The 16,288-nt window shown below is 39.0% G+C and overlaps 1 pseudogene; it reads right to left on the bottom strand.

The window, feature by feature from the left end:
- The window catches only part of LOC116747202, a 106,983-nt pseudogene that overhangs the window by 53,756 nt on the left and 36,939 nt on the right, over window positions 1-16,288 (bottom strand).

Below are 16,288 nucleotides of genomic sequence, written 5' to 3'. Positions count from 1 at the left end.
GGATTTAGTCCACTTTACAAATACTTTATAGTAACTAACACACAACTACATTTTGCTAGGTCAGCTAAAATTCCCCATGCAATTTCTGAATTTTTAATTTTACAGCTTTTTAATTTCTACATTTAACACACCAACTTACTGGAATAATAACAGTTGCAATGCTTACTCATATACATCTTAGCAGATACGTATCCAGCAGAGGTTCCCAGAAGGACCCATAACAGAATAGCACTGGTCATTAAAGCACCTCGATTGGCAGGGGAAAGGAAACCAAGACAAGCCAGAACTAAAGGCACAAAAGAGAAATATCAAACCAGTGACAATAATGGCCTCAAAAGCACATAGGACTTTATAATAAAGACAACCTTATGAAGATATTTTTATGAAACAGCATACAAGGAAATTCTCTGAAGTTATTCTCTTAGCTAATTTTTTTGACAATTTTTTCTTAATGAAAAAGTCTGATTTTCCATACAAGGCAAATGATATGTTTTCAATTTAGCCTTTAATCTCACTGTTTAAATCAAAATTAAACAAAAGATCTTCCCCTTCCCTACTCCAGTAGTCACTGCATAAACAGCAAATCATTTTTCCCACAAAAATTTCCTTCTGTTTCCTTTTATTCAAGGTAAGGGGGAAAAAATCAAAGTGAGACTTGGTCTCAGGAAAATATAACCTTAAGAGCTAAATTTTGAAATTATCACTGACATCTGAAACAGCTAATAAGACATTTATTTACAGCAGCTTTGTTTGTGAAAATCAGCACTCTGGTTATCACAAACTGACAAACTCCATTTTTAGTTGCTAAATGAAGGCAGCCAGAGTTCCTCAGCCACTGTAAGCCTACTAACGATGCCATTGCGCTTATACATTTAAAGACCAGCACTCAGGCTTGCCATAGCATTTCAAAATGCTAGTCTTTGAATTATAACTCCCTGAGTTCATTTAAAATATGATTCTACCCACATGCTGATTTTCAAGAACGCATCTACCTTGCAAAGCAAGGAACAAGTGTATTAGACATTACAATAAATTACTCAAAACTGAAGAAGCTATGAAAGTTCCTTGATATAGGAACATATTCAGACTCATATCCTTAATTTGAGAAGGAAGAAATATAAGTACTATAAAACACACATTTCCTTAAACTTTAGGGTAGAATTTTCAAAGTTCTTTTGTACACATGAATCAAAGTTTAACATATGTTAGCAGCTCACTAAGAATGTTGAAGAAGACACATATTGATCTGAGATTACTCACATAAAGTAATAAATGTCATAATCAAAACTTGTGCTCTTGACCCAGGAAAACTGACAGCAACATTCTACTCCTTGGAGGTCTGAATACATCCCCATGAACCAGCTTCCAACCAAATTCCTTCTGGGCATCTTCCTGCATATGAGAAAGTCTTTAATAAACACGGGAGTTACTAGGACAGAAAGTTACAAGAGCTCTGAAAGTTAGAGAAAAATGAATTTTCCTCTAGAGACAGACTAGCTGGAAACCAATGGCTCATTTTGGTTACAGTAGGTCTCTGGCAGGTATGTGACCCTGTCATACAAATGAGCTATTCCCTTACCTTAAGTTTTGCATTGGAGGGAGTGTGTTAATTATATAAAGGACACAACTGGCTTGATTTTCATGAAGAAAGCAACACGATTTAACATACATAAAAGATTCAACCAAGGGACTTCCTGGTGGCGCAGTGGTTAAGAATCCGCCTGTCAATGCAGGGGACAAGGGTTCAATCCCTGGTCCGGGAAGATCCCACATGCTGCGGAGCAACTAAGCCCGTGTGCCACAACTACTGAAGCCTGCGTGCCTAGAGCCCGTGCTTCACAAGAGAAGCCACCACAGTGAGAAGCCCGCGCACTGCAACAAAGAGTAGCCCCCGCTCACCACAACTAGAGGAAGACCGCGCACAGCAACAAAGACCAACGCAGCCAAAAATAAATAAATAAATTTTAAAAAAAAGATTCAACCAATTCTATAGAAATTAAACGTTCGTCAATACACAAATGATTACAAGAGTCAAAACAGTATAAATTGATAAAACTAAATTTACCCTAAATTGTAGTATTTTGCAGTGTTTCGTATACTTATCTCATGCTGCAAATTAATGAAAATCTTAAATAATGATATTTTGAAAGGTCAGAAACATGAAAAGGAATATAACCAAAGAGTTGATAGCAAATAACTCTCTAATAAACTTACCTGTACTTTTTAAGAATCAACACAACACTCTGTACTTCGATTCAGCATAATATGCAAAATTACTAGACATCAAATGCATTGTATTCAAGGTGTTATACTCTAAGTAGAAATATAACATTGAGAACTGGGCAAAGCAGGCACTCAAATATTTGCTGAATCAAATATGTGCATTTTTACTTACGGGAAAAACTCATCTAATTATATCTGATAACATCTTTATGGAGAGTCCTTAATATGATCATAGCCACCATTCCAGATAAGAAGACAGCAATAACAACAGAATTCATAATACTAGAAAACATAAAGAAGGAAAAAGAGAAGTTAAATCTCAAGTTTCTTATTTGAATACTAAAAAGAAAATGTGTGCACACGTAAAAGAAAGACATTCAAATTATCATTATGTCGATCAGTTTTCTAAGGTTAAATGTGGATCAAAGGCTGAATACATCAATATATTAAATGAACTTAAAGCTCTATCACAAGGGGCTTCCCTGGTGGCGCAGTGGTTAAGAATCCGCCTGCCAATGCAGGAGACACGGGTTCGAGTCCTGGTCCGGGAAGATTCCCACATGCCACGGAGCAACTAAGCCCATGCACCACAACTACTGAGCCTGTGCTCTAGAGCCCGTGAGTCACAACTACTGACGCCCGTGTGCCTAGAGCCCGTGCTCCGCAACAAGAGAAGCCACCGCAATGAGAAGCCTGCACACCACAACAAAGAGTAGCCCCTGCTCGCCGCAACTAGAGAAAGCCCGCGAACAGCAACGAAGACCCAACGCAGCCAAAAACAAATAAATATTTTTTTTTAAAAACAAAACTCTATCAGGGCTTCCATGGTGGCGCAGTGGTTGAGAGTCCGCCTGCCGATGCAGGGGACGCAGGTTCGTGCCCTGGTCCGGGAAGATCCCACATGCCACAGAGCGGCTGGGCCCGTGAGCCATGGCCGCTGAGCCTGCGCGTCCGGAGCCTGTGCTCCGCAGCGGGAGAGGCCACAACAGTGAGAGACCTGCGTACCGCAAAAAAACAAAACAAAACAAAAAAAACAGCTCTATCACAAATGTGCATTACAAATAAATCAGTAGAAGCAACACTATTCTTAAGGTTATTTTAGAACTTTGTAAGAGTACATTCCCAAAAAGAAACAAGGGGAAATGAATAAGATCAGGAACACAGACATAGTTCCAGAACATGAAACTGAGAATGGAAGTTCAGGAATCAATGTTGAATTGATGACTGACTGACTGACTTCTTAGCTGATGGACTAAGGCTTTTAACTCTATCAAGTCTTTATCAAGCTTCGGGGTAAAGACCCCATGGACCACTTACCTACCATCTCTTACATACTGTTTCCAAAACTGAATCTTAAAATCTATGCCCAAATCAAAATCAAGACCTTCTGCCATCCCACTGCCCAGACAAATCCAGACACATCAAAAAAGTTTCACCAGAATCTTTGAAAAGGCCAGCACTGTTTTAGAAAAATGCCTTTAAGATAATGTCTAAAATATCTGTTAAATGTCATAAGTAAATTAGCTTGAGACAGAAACTAAAGTACATTTATTGTTACATTATAAATATTAATACTACTAGAGATTAGCCCCACAATCTATCTGGATGCCCTTCGCTTTCACAACCCCTTTAAAGAAAGCACTTAAATAAATTTTATCCAGGGACTTCCCTGGTGGTCCAGCGGTAAAGAATCCACCTTACAATGCAGGGAATGTGGGTTCCATCCCTGGTCAGGGAACTAAGATCCCACATGTCGTGGAGCAACTAAGCCCACGTACCACAACTACTGAGCTCGTGCACCTCAACTAGAGAGCCTGTGTGCCGCAAACTACAGAGCCTATGCACTCTGGAGCCCATGCACCACAACTAAAGAAGAGAAAACCTGCACGCCACAACTAGACAGAAGACCACAACAAAAGATCCCGCATGCCTCAATGAAGATCCCATGTGCCACAACCAAGACACAATGCAGCCAATAATAAATAAAATAAATGATAAGTAAATCTTTAAAGAAATAATAAGTAAATAAAGTTTATCTGAAGAGAGTTCTGGGTGGTGTGACAAAATGGGACCTGGACTATTGCCCAAACAGAAGATTTTCTAGAAAAGCTACAATATGATAATAATAATGAGGAGGAGAAGGAGGTAGAGGAGAAGGAAGAATAAGGATAGAAACAGGAGGAGAAGGGGGTGCTATTCTCACTTTAAAGGCGATAGCACTGTAAATCAACTATACTTCAATAAAATAAAATTTTTTAAAAATAAAGGCAATGGCATATAAGGAAAATCATCACCTCAGAAGACCATACTCATAGAATCACACCTTTCCTTACTTTCATCTTTACCTTTATAGTCTTCTTCCATCCAAAACTGGTTTATTATAGGATATGAGGATAACGGGAAAAAAATACTACATACACAGGTTCACCTATTTCTCGTCGGCTTCTCTGATCAGTCTCGTAAGTCACTAACTGAAGATCCTACTCTCGTTGTCAGCGCTTTATGACAGCCCCAATCATCACGTTCTCAGTTGGTCCATCCTTCGATTTCATGTTGAAACTACTCCTTCCACAGTCATGAAGGACTCCTAACTCTGTGGTCTGTCCTGTTGAAGATTCCTGAGGAATCAAGTCCCTTCACTCTGAATCCACTAGAATATAAGCTTCCTGCGAGCAGAAGCCTGTTGGCCTTATGCACCACCATGTCTGAGAGCCTCTCCTAGTGCTTGGCACCCTAATAGGGATGAAAAAGAACATGTGGAGAATGAATCCACCTTCACTCACAGACATTATCTCAACACAGTCCTCTCGTCTATATGACCTGCCTTGACCACCTGCAATGTTTTGGTTTCTCAATCTTTTCATCTTTCTCTGCTCTCTTCCCAGTCTTTCATGACATCCTGACTTTCCTCCACCCCAGCTGGTTACTGCTTTCTCTTACACTCTAGTTTGCTCAGACTTTGACCCCACAAATGAAAGCGTCTCTCCTGTTTTCATTCCATCTTTTGCACAGTGTCCACAGCCACAGCCCTATCCTGCCTACTTCCCAGCATGGACTACTCTTTACATGCAGACATCTTACCTCTAGGACATCTCAGCCTTCTCCTTCCCCTCAGCATAAACATTAGTATATTTAAAACAGATTTTCCTTTTTTCTTTCTCTTTGCATATGTGGAGAGGTGGGGGAGAGGAAGGAGAAGGGAACTTAGCCACAGAGAAGAAAAAATGTCACTCAAGATTATCTTGGATGGGGGTGGGGGGAGGGGGAACTGGATGAAGGTGGTCAAAAGGTACAAACTTGCAGTTATAAGATGAAGTACTAGGGATATAATGTACAACATGGTTAATATAATTAACACTGCTGTACGTTATGTATGAAAGTTGTTAAACAGTAAATCCTCGGAGTTTTCATCATGAGGAAAAAATCTTTTCTATTTCTTTAATTTTGTATCTATAGGAGATGATAGATGTTCACTAAACTTACTGTGGTCATCAGTGTAAGTCAAATCATACAGTACTTTAAACTCATACAGTACCGTATGTCAATTATATCTCAATAAAACTAAAAGGAAAAAAAAGATCATCTCTGGTGACAAAATAATTTTTAAAATACATATATGTATGTATGTGTGTGTGTGTTTGTATACATTTCCTACCAGGAAGCTACTTATTCTTTATTTCATAAAGTGCTTACCTAAACCACTGAATGCTGCTGGTATGAGACATGGACTCCAAAATATAATCCCATCTAGAACCCCACTTGATATGTTTGTTTTCCTAAAAACAAAAATACAAAATCACATGACCAAACTTTAACTGACTTTTTACTGGTTATAATCCTAAAACAGACAGAAAGTTATTCTGCCTGTACTTTCTCTATTTCTTTACTGCTAAATTCATGGAATCATGCAATCTAGCCTGATATTTTTTATCATTTTTTTATTTACTGATATTCTATCTCATTTCAGAAAGGGACTAGGAAAAAAATAATTTTAGCTTACTGCTGTTCACCAGATATAGCACCTTTTCGCTACTATTTTTCTGTAACCCTAAATCCACCCCATACTTCATTTCCTTTTGTCCAGACCACATTTTCATCTTAACTGCAACTTCATACCATGCTTACAAAGGTATATGTAATGTCACTGTAGTTTTGTTTGTAAATTTAAAAACGTAGAAACAACCAAAAATTCCCATCAGAATGGGAATAATTAAACTGTGGTAATCCATGCTAAGGAATACTACGTAACCATTAAAAGGTATGATGTGCATCTATAGGTGACAATATGTCTATGAAATAGCACTAAGCGAAAAAAGAAAGGTGAAAAGTATATGGTAAGACAAGTTATGTACAGCAAGATTCCATTCCCCCCACAAAATTATATTCATATTTTGTAGATGCAGACATTTTTCTGGAAGAAAAAATAATGGTTATACTTTTGGAGTGAGAGACTAGAAATTGGGGGGAGGGTACTAAAGGAAGGGCGAATTTTACTTATACATTTTCTATATGGTTTGCAGTCTTCACCACATACAAGTATTATCAATATTATTATTTAAATTGAACTCAACATTTGAACTAAAAGACAACTTGCGTCACTGCAACACACAAAATCCACCTCCTGCAAATAGGTTTATTATTAGGGTATTTTGTTTAATTAGAAAACAGTATTCAATTTCAGTCATTATTTCTTATGGAATATTTTAATATTTTTGTATGTTAAGCATTTTGAAATATTTTAGCAATGAATTTATAAAAGTTGTTTTAGGGCTTCCCTGATGGCGCAGTGGTTGAGAGTCCGCCTGCCGATGCAGGGGACACGGGTTCGTGCCCCGGTCTGGGAAGATCCCACATGCCGCGGAGCGGCTGGGCCCGTGAGCCATGGCCGCTGAGCCTGCGCGACCGGAGCCTGTCCTCCGCAACGGGAGAGGCCACAACAGTGAGAGGCCCGCGTAACGCATAAAAAAAAAAAAAAAAAAAAAAAAAAAAAAAAAGTTGTTTTAATACTGTAGTGCTCAGTACAGAACAAAACACAAGAAAATATAATCACCAGCTGTTTCTGCTGGTGTGCAGTCAAACTCAACCTTTCAATAGCTTTCTTATAAAATATCCCCAATAAATGATCTTAAATGATAATCCCCAGTAAACATTTAAACCATTAATGCAGTATTATCACCCCTTAAATTAATGGCATGCTCTTAGCAAAAGGAAAACACTGGTACAAGCTTACCAAGTTATGTTTGAAATGACTTATTATTTAAAATTAGGTATCTTTAAGTGTTTTTTCTGAAGTTTGGGGGTGGGTATGAAGCAAGCCAATATACACTGCTTTAAAAAAACTGAAATGATGGGTTTTAATTGAACAATGGATTTTAGTTGACACCTGATGACCTGGTGATCATGGTTAACATTATCCATGAAAGGTCAGGTTGACATTATGTGTCTACTGATGTGAGCTATCACTTTTGTGGTCTTCCTGTCGAGAATCCATGGCCTGAGCCTGGTCATGAAGAACCATCAGACAGACGCAGGTTGATGGTCATCCTACAGACTGTAAGGTCTGTACTCTCCAAAAATTTTAAGAGGGACTTCCCTGGTGGCGCAGTGGTTAAGAATCTGCCTGCCAGACCTACTGGAGAACGGACTTGAGGATATGGGGAGGGGGAAGGGTGAGTTTTGACAGGGCGAGAGAGAGTCATGGACATATACACACTAACAAACGTAGTAAGGTAGATAGCTAGGGGGAAGCAGCCGCAAGGCACAGGGATATTAGCTCGGTGCTTTGTGACAGCCTGGAGGGGTGGGATGGGAGAGTGGGAGGGAGGGAGACGCAAGAGGGAAGACATATGGGAACATATGTATATGTATAACTGATTCACTTTGTTATAAAGCAGAAACTAACACACCATTGTAAAGCAATTATACCCCAATAAAGATGTTTAAAAAAAAAAAAAGAATCTGCCTGCCAATGCAGGGGACACGAGTTCGAGCCCTGGTCCGGGAAGATCCCACATGCCGTGGAGCAACTAGGCCCGTGCACCACACTACTGAGCCTACGCTCTAGAGCCCGTGAGCCACAACTACTGAGTCCACGTGCCACAACTACTGAAGCCTGTGCTCTAGAGCACTTGAGCCACAACTACTGAGCCTTCGTGCCACAACTACTGAAGCCTGTGCGCCTAGAGCCCGTGCTCCGCAACAAGAGAAGCCACCACAATGAGAAGCCCCGCACACCGCACACGATGAGTATCCTCCTTTCGCCACAACTAGAGAAAGCCCACACACAGCAATGAAGATCCAACACAGCCAAAAATAAATAAATAAAAAATAATTTTTTAAAAAAAATTTCAAGAATATGAAACACAAGGAAAGACTAAAGAACTGGCCCAGTTTGGAGGAGATCAAAAACTAAACATAACATGTAATCCTGGATAGGACAGTGAACCAGAAAGGAGAAAAGTGACATTGTTGGCCAGCTGGTGAAATCTGAATGGATGAATGTGAATCAGATGGTAATGCAATGCCAATATTGATTCCCAGTTTGCACGGTTGTATGCTAGTTATATAGGAGGGTGACCTTGTTTTAGGGAAAGATACTCTGGAGGGTATAGGGGTAATGAGACAACATCTAGCTCTCAAAAGATTCACAGAAAGACTAATGATAATGGACACACACAAAGAAGAGTGAACAATGGAGCAAATGAAGTAAAATGTTAACAGTTGGGATGTCTGGTTAACAGAACTACGGGAGTTCTTTGTGTTATTCTAGCAATTTTTCTGTAGTATGAAATTGTTTTGAAATAAACTATTTTTTTAAACCTATAAGAAAACTCTGAATTTATAGAACTGACAAATCCAGGGATAAATACTCATTGTATGAAAGGATTCATCTTAGGCCATTTTATTAAAATATTGTTCCTATACTAAAATGTGACTTAATTTTTCAAAATTTGAATTGCATGCATCTCTTCACCAGACTGTCCATCACCTTAAGCAAGTAACTCATATTAAGCCTTTTAAAAAGGAGTGAAGGGGCTTCCCTGGTGGCACAGTAGTTAACAATCCACCTGCCAATTCAGGGGACACGGTTCGAGCCCTGGTCGGGAAGATCCCACATGCTGCGAAGCAACTAAGCCCGTGCACCACAGACTACTGAGCCTGCATTCTAGAGCCCAGAAGCCACAACTACTGAGCCCATGCGCCACAACTAATGAAGCTCGCGCGCCTAGAGCCTGTGCTCCACAACGAGAGAAGCCACCGCAATGAGAAGCCTGCACACCACAACGAAGAGTAGCCCCCACTCACCGCCAACCAGAGAAAGCCCACACGGAGCAACGAAGACCCAACACAGACAAAATAATAAATAAATAAATAAATAAAATTTTAAAATATATATGTTTAATAAAATTCTTAAATTAAAAAAAAAAGAATCCACCTGTCAATGCAGGGGACCCGGGTTCGAGCCCCTGGTCCGGGAAGATCCCACAGGTCGTGGAGCAGCTGAGCCCATGTACCACAACTACTGAGGCCCACGTGCCACAACTACTGAAGCCCACGCACCTAGAGCCCATGCTCCGCAACAAGAGAAGCCACCGCAATGAGAAGCCCGAGCACCACAATAAAGAGTAGCCCCCGCTCGCCGCAACTAGAGAAAGCCCGCACACAGCAACGAAGACCCAACGCAGCCAAAAAATAAAATAAATAAAAAGGAGTGAAATAAGTGAGGGAAATTAAGAGGCACAAACTTCCAGTTGCAAAATAAATGAATCACGAGTATGAAATGTACAGGGTGAGTAACATAGTCAATGATTATGTAATACCTTTGTATGGTGACAGATGGTAACTAGACTTATCATGGTGATCATTTTAAAATGGATAGAAATATTGGATCACTATGTTGTGTAACAGGAACTAACATAGTGTTGTAGATCAACTATACTTCAAAAACAAACAAATAAACCCATAGAAAAAGAGATCAGATTTGTGGTTACCAGAGGCGGAGAACAGGGAGAGGGAGAATTACGTGAAGGCAGTCAAAAGGTACAAACTTGCAGGTATAAGATAAATAAGTACTAGGGATGTAATGTACAACATGATCAATAGAATTGACACTGCTGTATGTTATATATGAAAGCTGTTAAAGAGAGTAAATCCCAAGAGTTCTCATCACAAGGAAAAAGCATTGTTTTTTTATTTCTTTAATTTTGCGTCTATATGAGATGATGGATGTTCACTAAACTTACTGTGGTCATCATTTCATGACATAAGTCAAATCATTACGCTGTACACCTCAAACTCATACAGTGCTGTGTATCTATTATATCTCAATAAAACTGGAAGAAAAAATAAAATGTAAAAAAAATGAGAGAAACTTTCAAATATGCACTATGAAGTTTTGCTTTTAAATACAAAGAGAGCCTAGAAAATCTGCAGTTGTTAAATCAAGTAGTTTTTGCACCAAACATTGCCACCTGCTGGAAATAACAGTCCACAACACATACTACTCCTCCATAAGAAAATAAATCGTTTTAAAATCCTAAGGTACATTTGAGACAAAATGACAAATGCAAAAAGATAACTAAATGGTGGAACCCATTTTTTTAATCCATTTAATATTAATGAATTATTCTACATCCCAGAGTTTCCAAATCTTTTATAAGACATAGCAATTGTCATAAATGCGTACAAGGTAAGCAGGTCTTTAATGCTATTTATAATGAAGTCACAAGAAGCAAATGTAGAAATATAGATGAGAATTCTTGATTCAGGACACAGCACATGATGGGTTTCACTCGGTAAAAATACAGGCAGGGAATCAAAGAATCAAGCTGGCGGGTAACTACAGCTTCTTTTAGTCTAGCTGTTTTCAACAGGGGAAGCAGCACCCTCTAGGGGGCATAATGAAAAGGTGTGGGGATGCTACTGGTATTTAGCAGCATAGTATTGAATAGAAGGCCAGACGTCCTGCTTGGCACCAGAAGACCCACACAAAGAATTGAGAAGAACTTCTAAAAGCCCCATCCAACATTCATGTGAGTGAAAAACTGCTTATGATTATCTGCGCCTAGATTCTAACTTCATTTTACAGATAAAGTATTTTTACATAGTTTTAATATACATTGATTTTTCCCCCAGCAATGCAACTACCATGTAAATTGAGGGAAAATGGTACTATGTTTGGCTTGAAACTTCACCAAAATTGATCAACATTTGAGAAAATCATGGCATCCTTTAGAAAGATGTGATATTTGAGCCATCAATGTACAATATTCTCATAGCCATATGCGTTCGTAGATGTCATGTTTACAATGATTACACACATAGGTGCATGCATCTGACAATGACTGCAATATATACTGAAACATACATTATTTTGTTAAAAACTAATTTATCTTTATTTCTCCTTTATATTATAGTTAGGGTACTATATGGATGCCTATTGAAACTATGTGTAAGTCAGGTTTAATTATCTAGTATCTATTAATATAATTTTACAATAGTAAAGGGAGAATGATAAAACATTTGTTATTAAAAGAGGACATCGGTCTGATAGGGTTGAGAACTACTGATCCAGCTCCATTCCCTCACTTCACTATGCAGAAACTGAAGTCCAGAAAGGAAAATGAACTTGCTCAAGGTCACAGTATGAGTTTGAAGCAAACCAGCACCAAAATTCTCTGATTCGCAATTCAGTTATTGGTCTATGGTGCCTGAAAATCAGGAATGCATTTTGAAAAAAAAAAAAAAAAACAAACACAACTATATATGTGGCTAGGGTCCCAAGCTAGCCCACGACTAAAGCTTATATAACTCACATACGTAGATACATGGCTAAAATTAATGTGATTAGAGTGAAACCAAAAAATCTTTGGTTGGTGGTATAAAAATGGTAAGTTTCTAAAGTAAAATATGGTGAATAGAAATACTTTAGCCATTCAAAATCTGGCCCAAACCTATCTTTCTAACCTTTCTACCAATACGATATAAACAACTAAAGTCTGGGGTACTAGACTGAATCTTTTTGGCCTTTATATACCCCAGGGCTTAACACCTGGCACGTGGAGTGCATTTACTGCCTGTTGCTGAATGAACAAACAAATGAAAAAAGTTTTGTTTCAATCAGACAAGTCTATTCACTGTTCCCCACATACACCATGTACATTCTTACCTGAAAAGCCCTTCCTAAAGCTCCTCTCCAGATTCCTAAATGCCAGGTCTTTTAACTCAGTTTATAGGCCTTCCCAGAATGCCTTGCACACTTCTACCCCTTCTATCCAAATTATCCTCAGCATCCTTCAAGGACTAGCTAAAGGCCTCTCTCTTATAAAGTCTTCTTGGTCAATTCACCCACCATAACTCCTTCCCATTCTAAACTCACACGATGTATTAAAGAGACTGTGTCAGAAGCCTGGATTCTGTAGTCAAGCTAATCTAGACTTATAATCCTTTACATTTGTGACCTTGGGCAAGTAACTTTATCTCTATGAGTCTCAGTTCTATAGTCTATAAAATGGAGATTTAAAATAGTACCTGCCTTCAGAGGACTATTGTGAATAATAGCTAAACTAGGTACTTTATAAAAATTCCCATGCTAGGCACATAATAGGCCCTCAATAAATATTTGTTATATAAATGGATGAATAAAAGGTCTTCACTCAAATGTTAATCTTTATGGTCCCATCCTTCAATAACTTCTGAACAAAACTGTTATATAAACACCAAACTTTGTACCCACTTGGGAACACGTATTATTTTCTGAAAACATAAAGTACATAAGATGTTCAATTAAAAAGCAAAAAGACAAAACTTTTATAACTAAAAATTGCTATATTTGCCTCTGAACCTTTCTGTGGCCAGTAGCTGCCTGACCAGGGGCTCAGGCCAACAACTCGGCCGATGACCACAAGCTCTGCATCCTAACAGCAGTTTGCAGGTGGCTGCACTAAGGTGGGAGAGGCGGCGCAGGAGGATGGAGATCGCAGCCCAGGTGGCTCAGGCGCCATTGCTGCTGTATGGCACTGACATCTGTAAGTCGTTTGACGTGTTCAGCTTCTCCAGCCAGGCCCCCCAGCCCCGCCCCATCCCTGTGTCAGGATCACACCTACCCCTCCCCTAGCCCGAGACTGTCTTTGTGGAAGGCTTCTGCAGTCTGCAGGAGGGTGAGAGACTGTAGTTCACCCAGCCAGGTGCCTGGGATCAATCCATGTCACAGGACCTGGTGGGATTTTCTGTATTGAGAGTGAGAAGCAACAAAAGATGAAAAACAAGTAGAAGCACAGACCAAAGGGGACAGTCCCTGAAAATGTGGAGGTCTAGATCTTTGCCAAGATGGCAGCAGCTAGTCACACATGGCTATTCAGCACTTGAAACGTGGTCGGTCCTAAGTGAGATCAGCTCTAAGCGTAAAACACACACCAGATTTCAAAGACTTAGTTCAAGAAAGAAGAATGTAAGATATTTCTTTATCAAAAAAATGCTATACAGACACTATATACGGGCTTCCCTAGTGGCACAGTGGTTAAGAATCCGCTTGCCAGTGCAGGGGATACGGGTTCGAGCTCTGCTCGGGGAAGATCCCACATGCAGTGGAGCAACTAAGCCCATGTGCCACAACTACTGAGCCTGCGCTCTAGAGCCCGTGAGCCACAACGACTGAGCCCACGTGCCACAACTACTGAAGCCCGTGCACCTAGAGCCTGTGCTCTGCAACAAGAGAAGCCACCGCAGTGAGAAGCCCGCACACTGCAAAGAAGAGTAGCCCCTGCTTGCCGCAACTAGAGGAAAAAGCCCGCACCCAGCTGTCTGATTTCGAATTATCACTCTTAATTACATACACAAAAATTTTCATGGTAGTTCTCAGCACGTGGTGGTATTCTAAATGACTTTTATTCACATTTTGTGATTTTTCTATATTTTCTACAATGAACATGAATAACTACTATAAGTTTTTTTTTTACTTAAAACAACAGAAGTTTATTCTCTCACAGTTCTAGAAGCTAGACGTCCAAAATCCAGGAGTTGGCAAGGGATGGTTCCTTCTGAAGGTTCTTTTTTTTTTTCTTCTTTTTAATAGATAACTGACAAGGACCTACTGTATAGCACAGGGAACTATACTCACCATCAAGCAGTAAGGGAAAAGAATCTATAAGGGAAAAGAATCTAAAAAAGAATATATATATATATGTATAACTGAATCACTGTGCTGTACACCTGAAACTTACACGATATTGTAAATCAACTATACTTCAATAAAATTGTTTCTAATTTAAAAAAATTAAAAATAAAAATTTCTAGTTCAATAGGATTTTGTAAGCTACTATGAGACACAACAACCATGTACACCTAGGGTACACAATGTGGAATCTGCAGCGGGATATAAATGGTACTCCAGAATGGTACTCTATAGTCAAAGACGATTATAAAATGCTGAGTTAGACTCAGTCAAAGGTTTCTTTATTAGGAGACTTTTAAACATTAATGTGCTTTGTGAAGCTAAGAAAGGAGACGGTAGAAAGTAGCATTTTCCAAACTTATTTGACTAGTATTCTTGGGAATGCACTTTGAGAAATGTTGACGTGTACGATTATCACTGGGTAAAAAAAAAATTCAACCCAAACCCAAGACAGAAAATAAAGAAACAGCACCATCAGAGAGATCCATCACCACTCTTCCTGGAGCCCTCCCCACAACTATAACAGCAACTTTCTGGTGTTCAGGTAAAGAATATTGTGGTTAAAAGAAATTAAAGAGAAAAAAAAAGAATATTGTGGCTTGGTGCGTTCTCACTGTGTAAGTGCACTCTGCATACATAAGCTACTCTTGTATAAAACATTAGTAAATCAGGTGCTCCTGTATCTGAGAGAACGGATAGGAAACATTGTGTGTCTACTACGGGCTAGCTAAATATTTTATATGTTAGCTCACTTATCTCTGACAGCAGTCACGTGAGGCAACTATTTTAGCCCCATTTTACAGATCAGGAAATATAGACTCAGTGTAACCTACCGAAGTTCACACAGCTAGGAAATGTCAAAACCAGGATTCAAACCTTGGGTGTGTCTGCTTCTTTCCACTGTACCACGTCTGGAAGCCAAGAGCCTTCTAAGCACCCTAAATGAGTTTCAATGGGAAAGGAAAAAACTCCTCTTCTGGAATACCTCCCAGGATTAAGGAAACTTAAAGAACAAGGAGTTGAGACCTAACCTCAAATAAGGCAATTCCCCAAAACCCCCATTTGGTATAGCTGCATCTGAACTTGCACTTCAGCTCTTTTGACTGCCACAGTTACTTCCTGACAGGCAGGCAGACCACTAACACCATACCATGCAGGCTCCTGGCATGAATCTAAACTTCAATTTAGATGTGCCTTCCCTTGGCTTTTACTGTAAACAGAAGCATTCCTACACTTAAATTTTTTTATTTTGCTATTTTTTTCTTCCAGTTTAATTGAGATATAATTGATATACATCACTGTATAAGTTTAAGGTGTACAGCATAATGATTTGACTTACATACATCATGAAATGACGACCACAATAGGTTTAGTGAACATCCATCATCTCATATACTGTAGATACAAAATTAAAGAAAAAAATATATATGTTTTCCTTGTGATCAGAACTCTTAGGATCTACTCCCAACAGCTTTCATATATAACGTACAGTGTTAATTATATTTACCATGGTGTACATTACATCCCTAGTACCTTTTGACCACCGTCATGTGATTCCCCCCTCCCCCCATCCCCTGCCTCTGGTCACCACAAATCTGATCTCTTTTTCTATGAGTTCATTTGTTTGTTTGTTTTTGAAGTATAATTGACCTACAACTCTATGTTAGTTCTTGTTACACAACATAGTGATTCAATATTTCTATACATTTCAAAATGATCACCACCATAAGTCTAGTTACCATCCTATACTTAAAATTTTAATAGCCAACTGATAAGTGATAAAAATGTATAAGGGTTTCAGCTCTTCAATCAACTTCTGATAATAGCTTAGACTTGGAATACTATTCTCAATCACTGGGGAAAGGTTATTTTAATTTCTTCAGGGTGTATTTC

Source organism: Phocoena sinus, chromosome X (assembly GCF_008692025.1).
Source record: "Phocoena sinus isolate mPhoSin1 chromosome X, mPhoSin1.pri, whole genome shotgun sequence".
NCBI lineage: Eukaryota > Metazoa > Chordata > Mammalia > Artiodactyla > Phocoenidae > Phocoena > Phocoena sinus.
The sequence above is the reverse complement of the archived record's forward strand: the minus strand, read 5'-3'. Positions and strand labels throughout refer to the sequence as shown.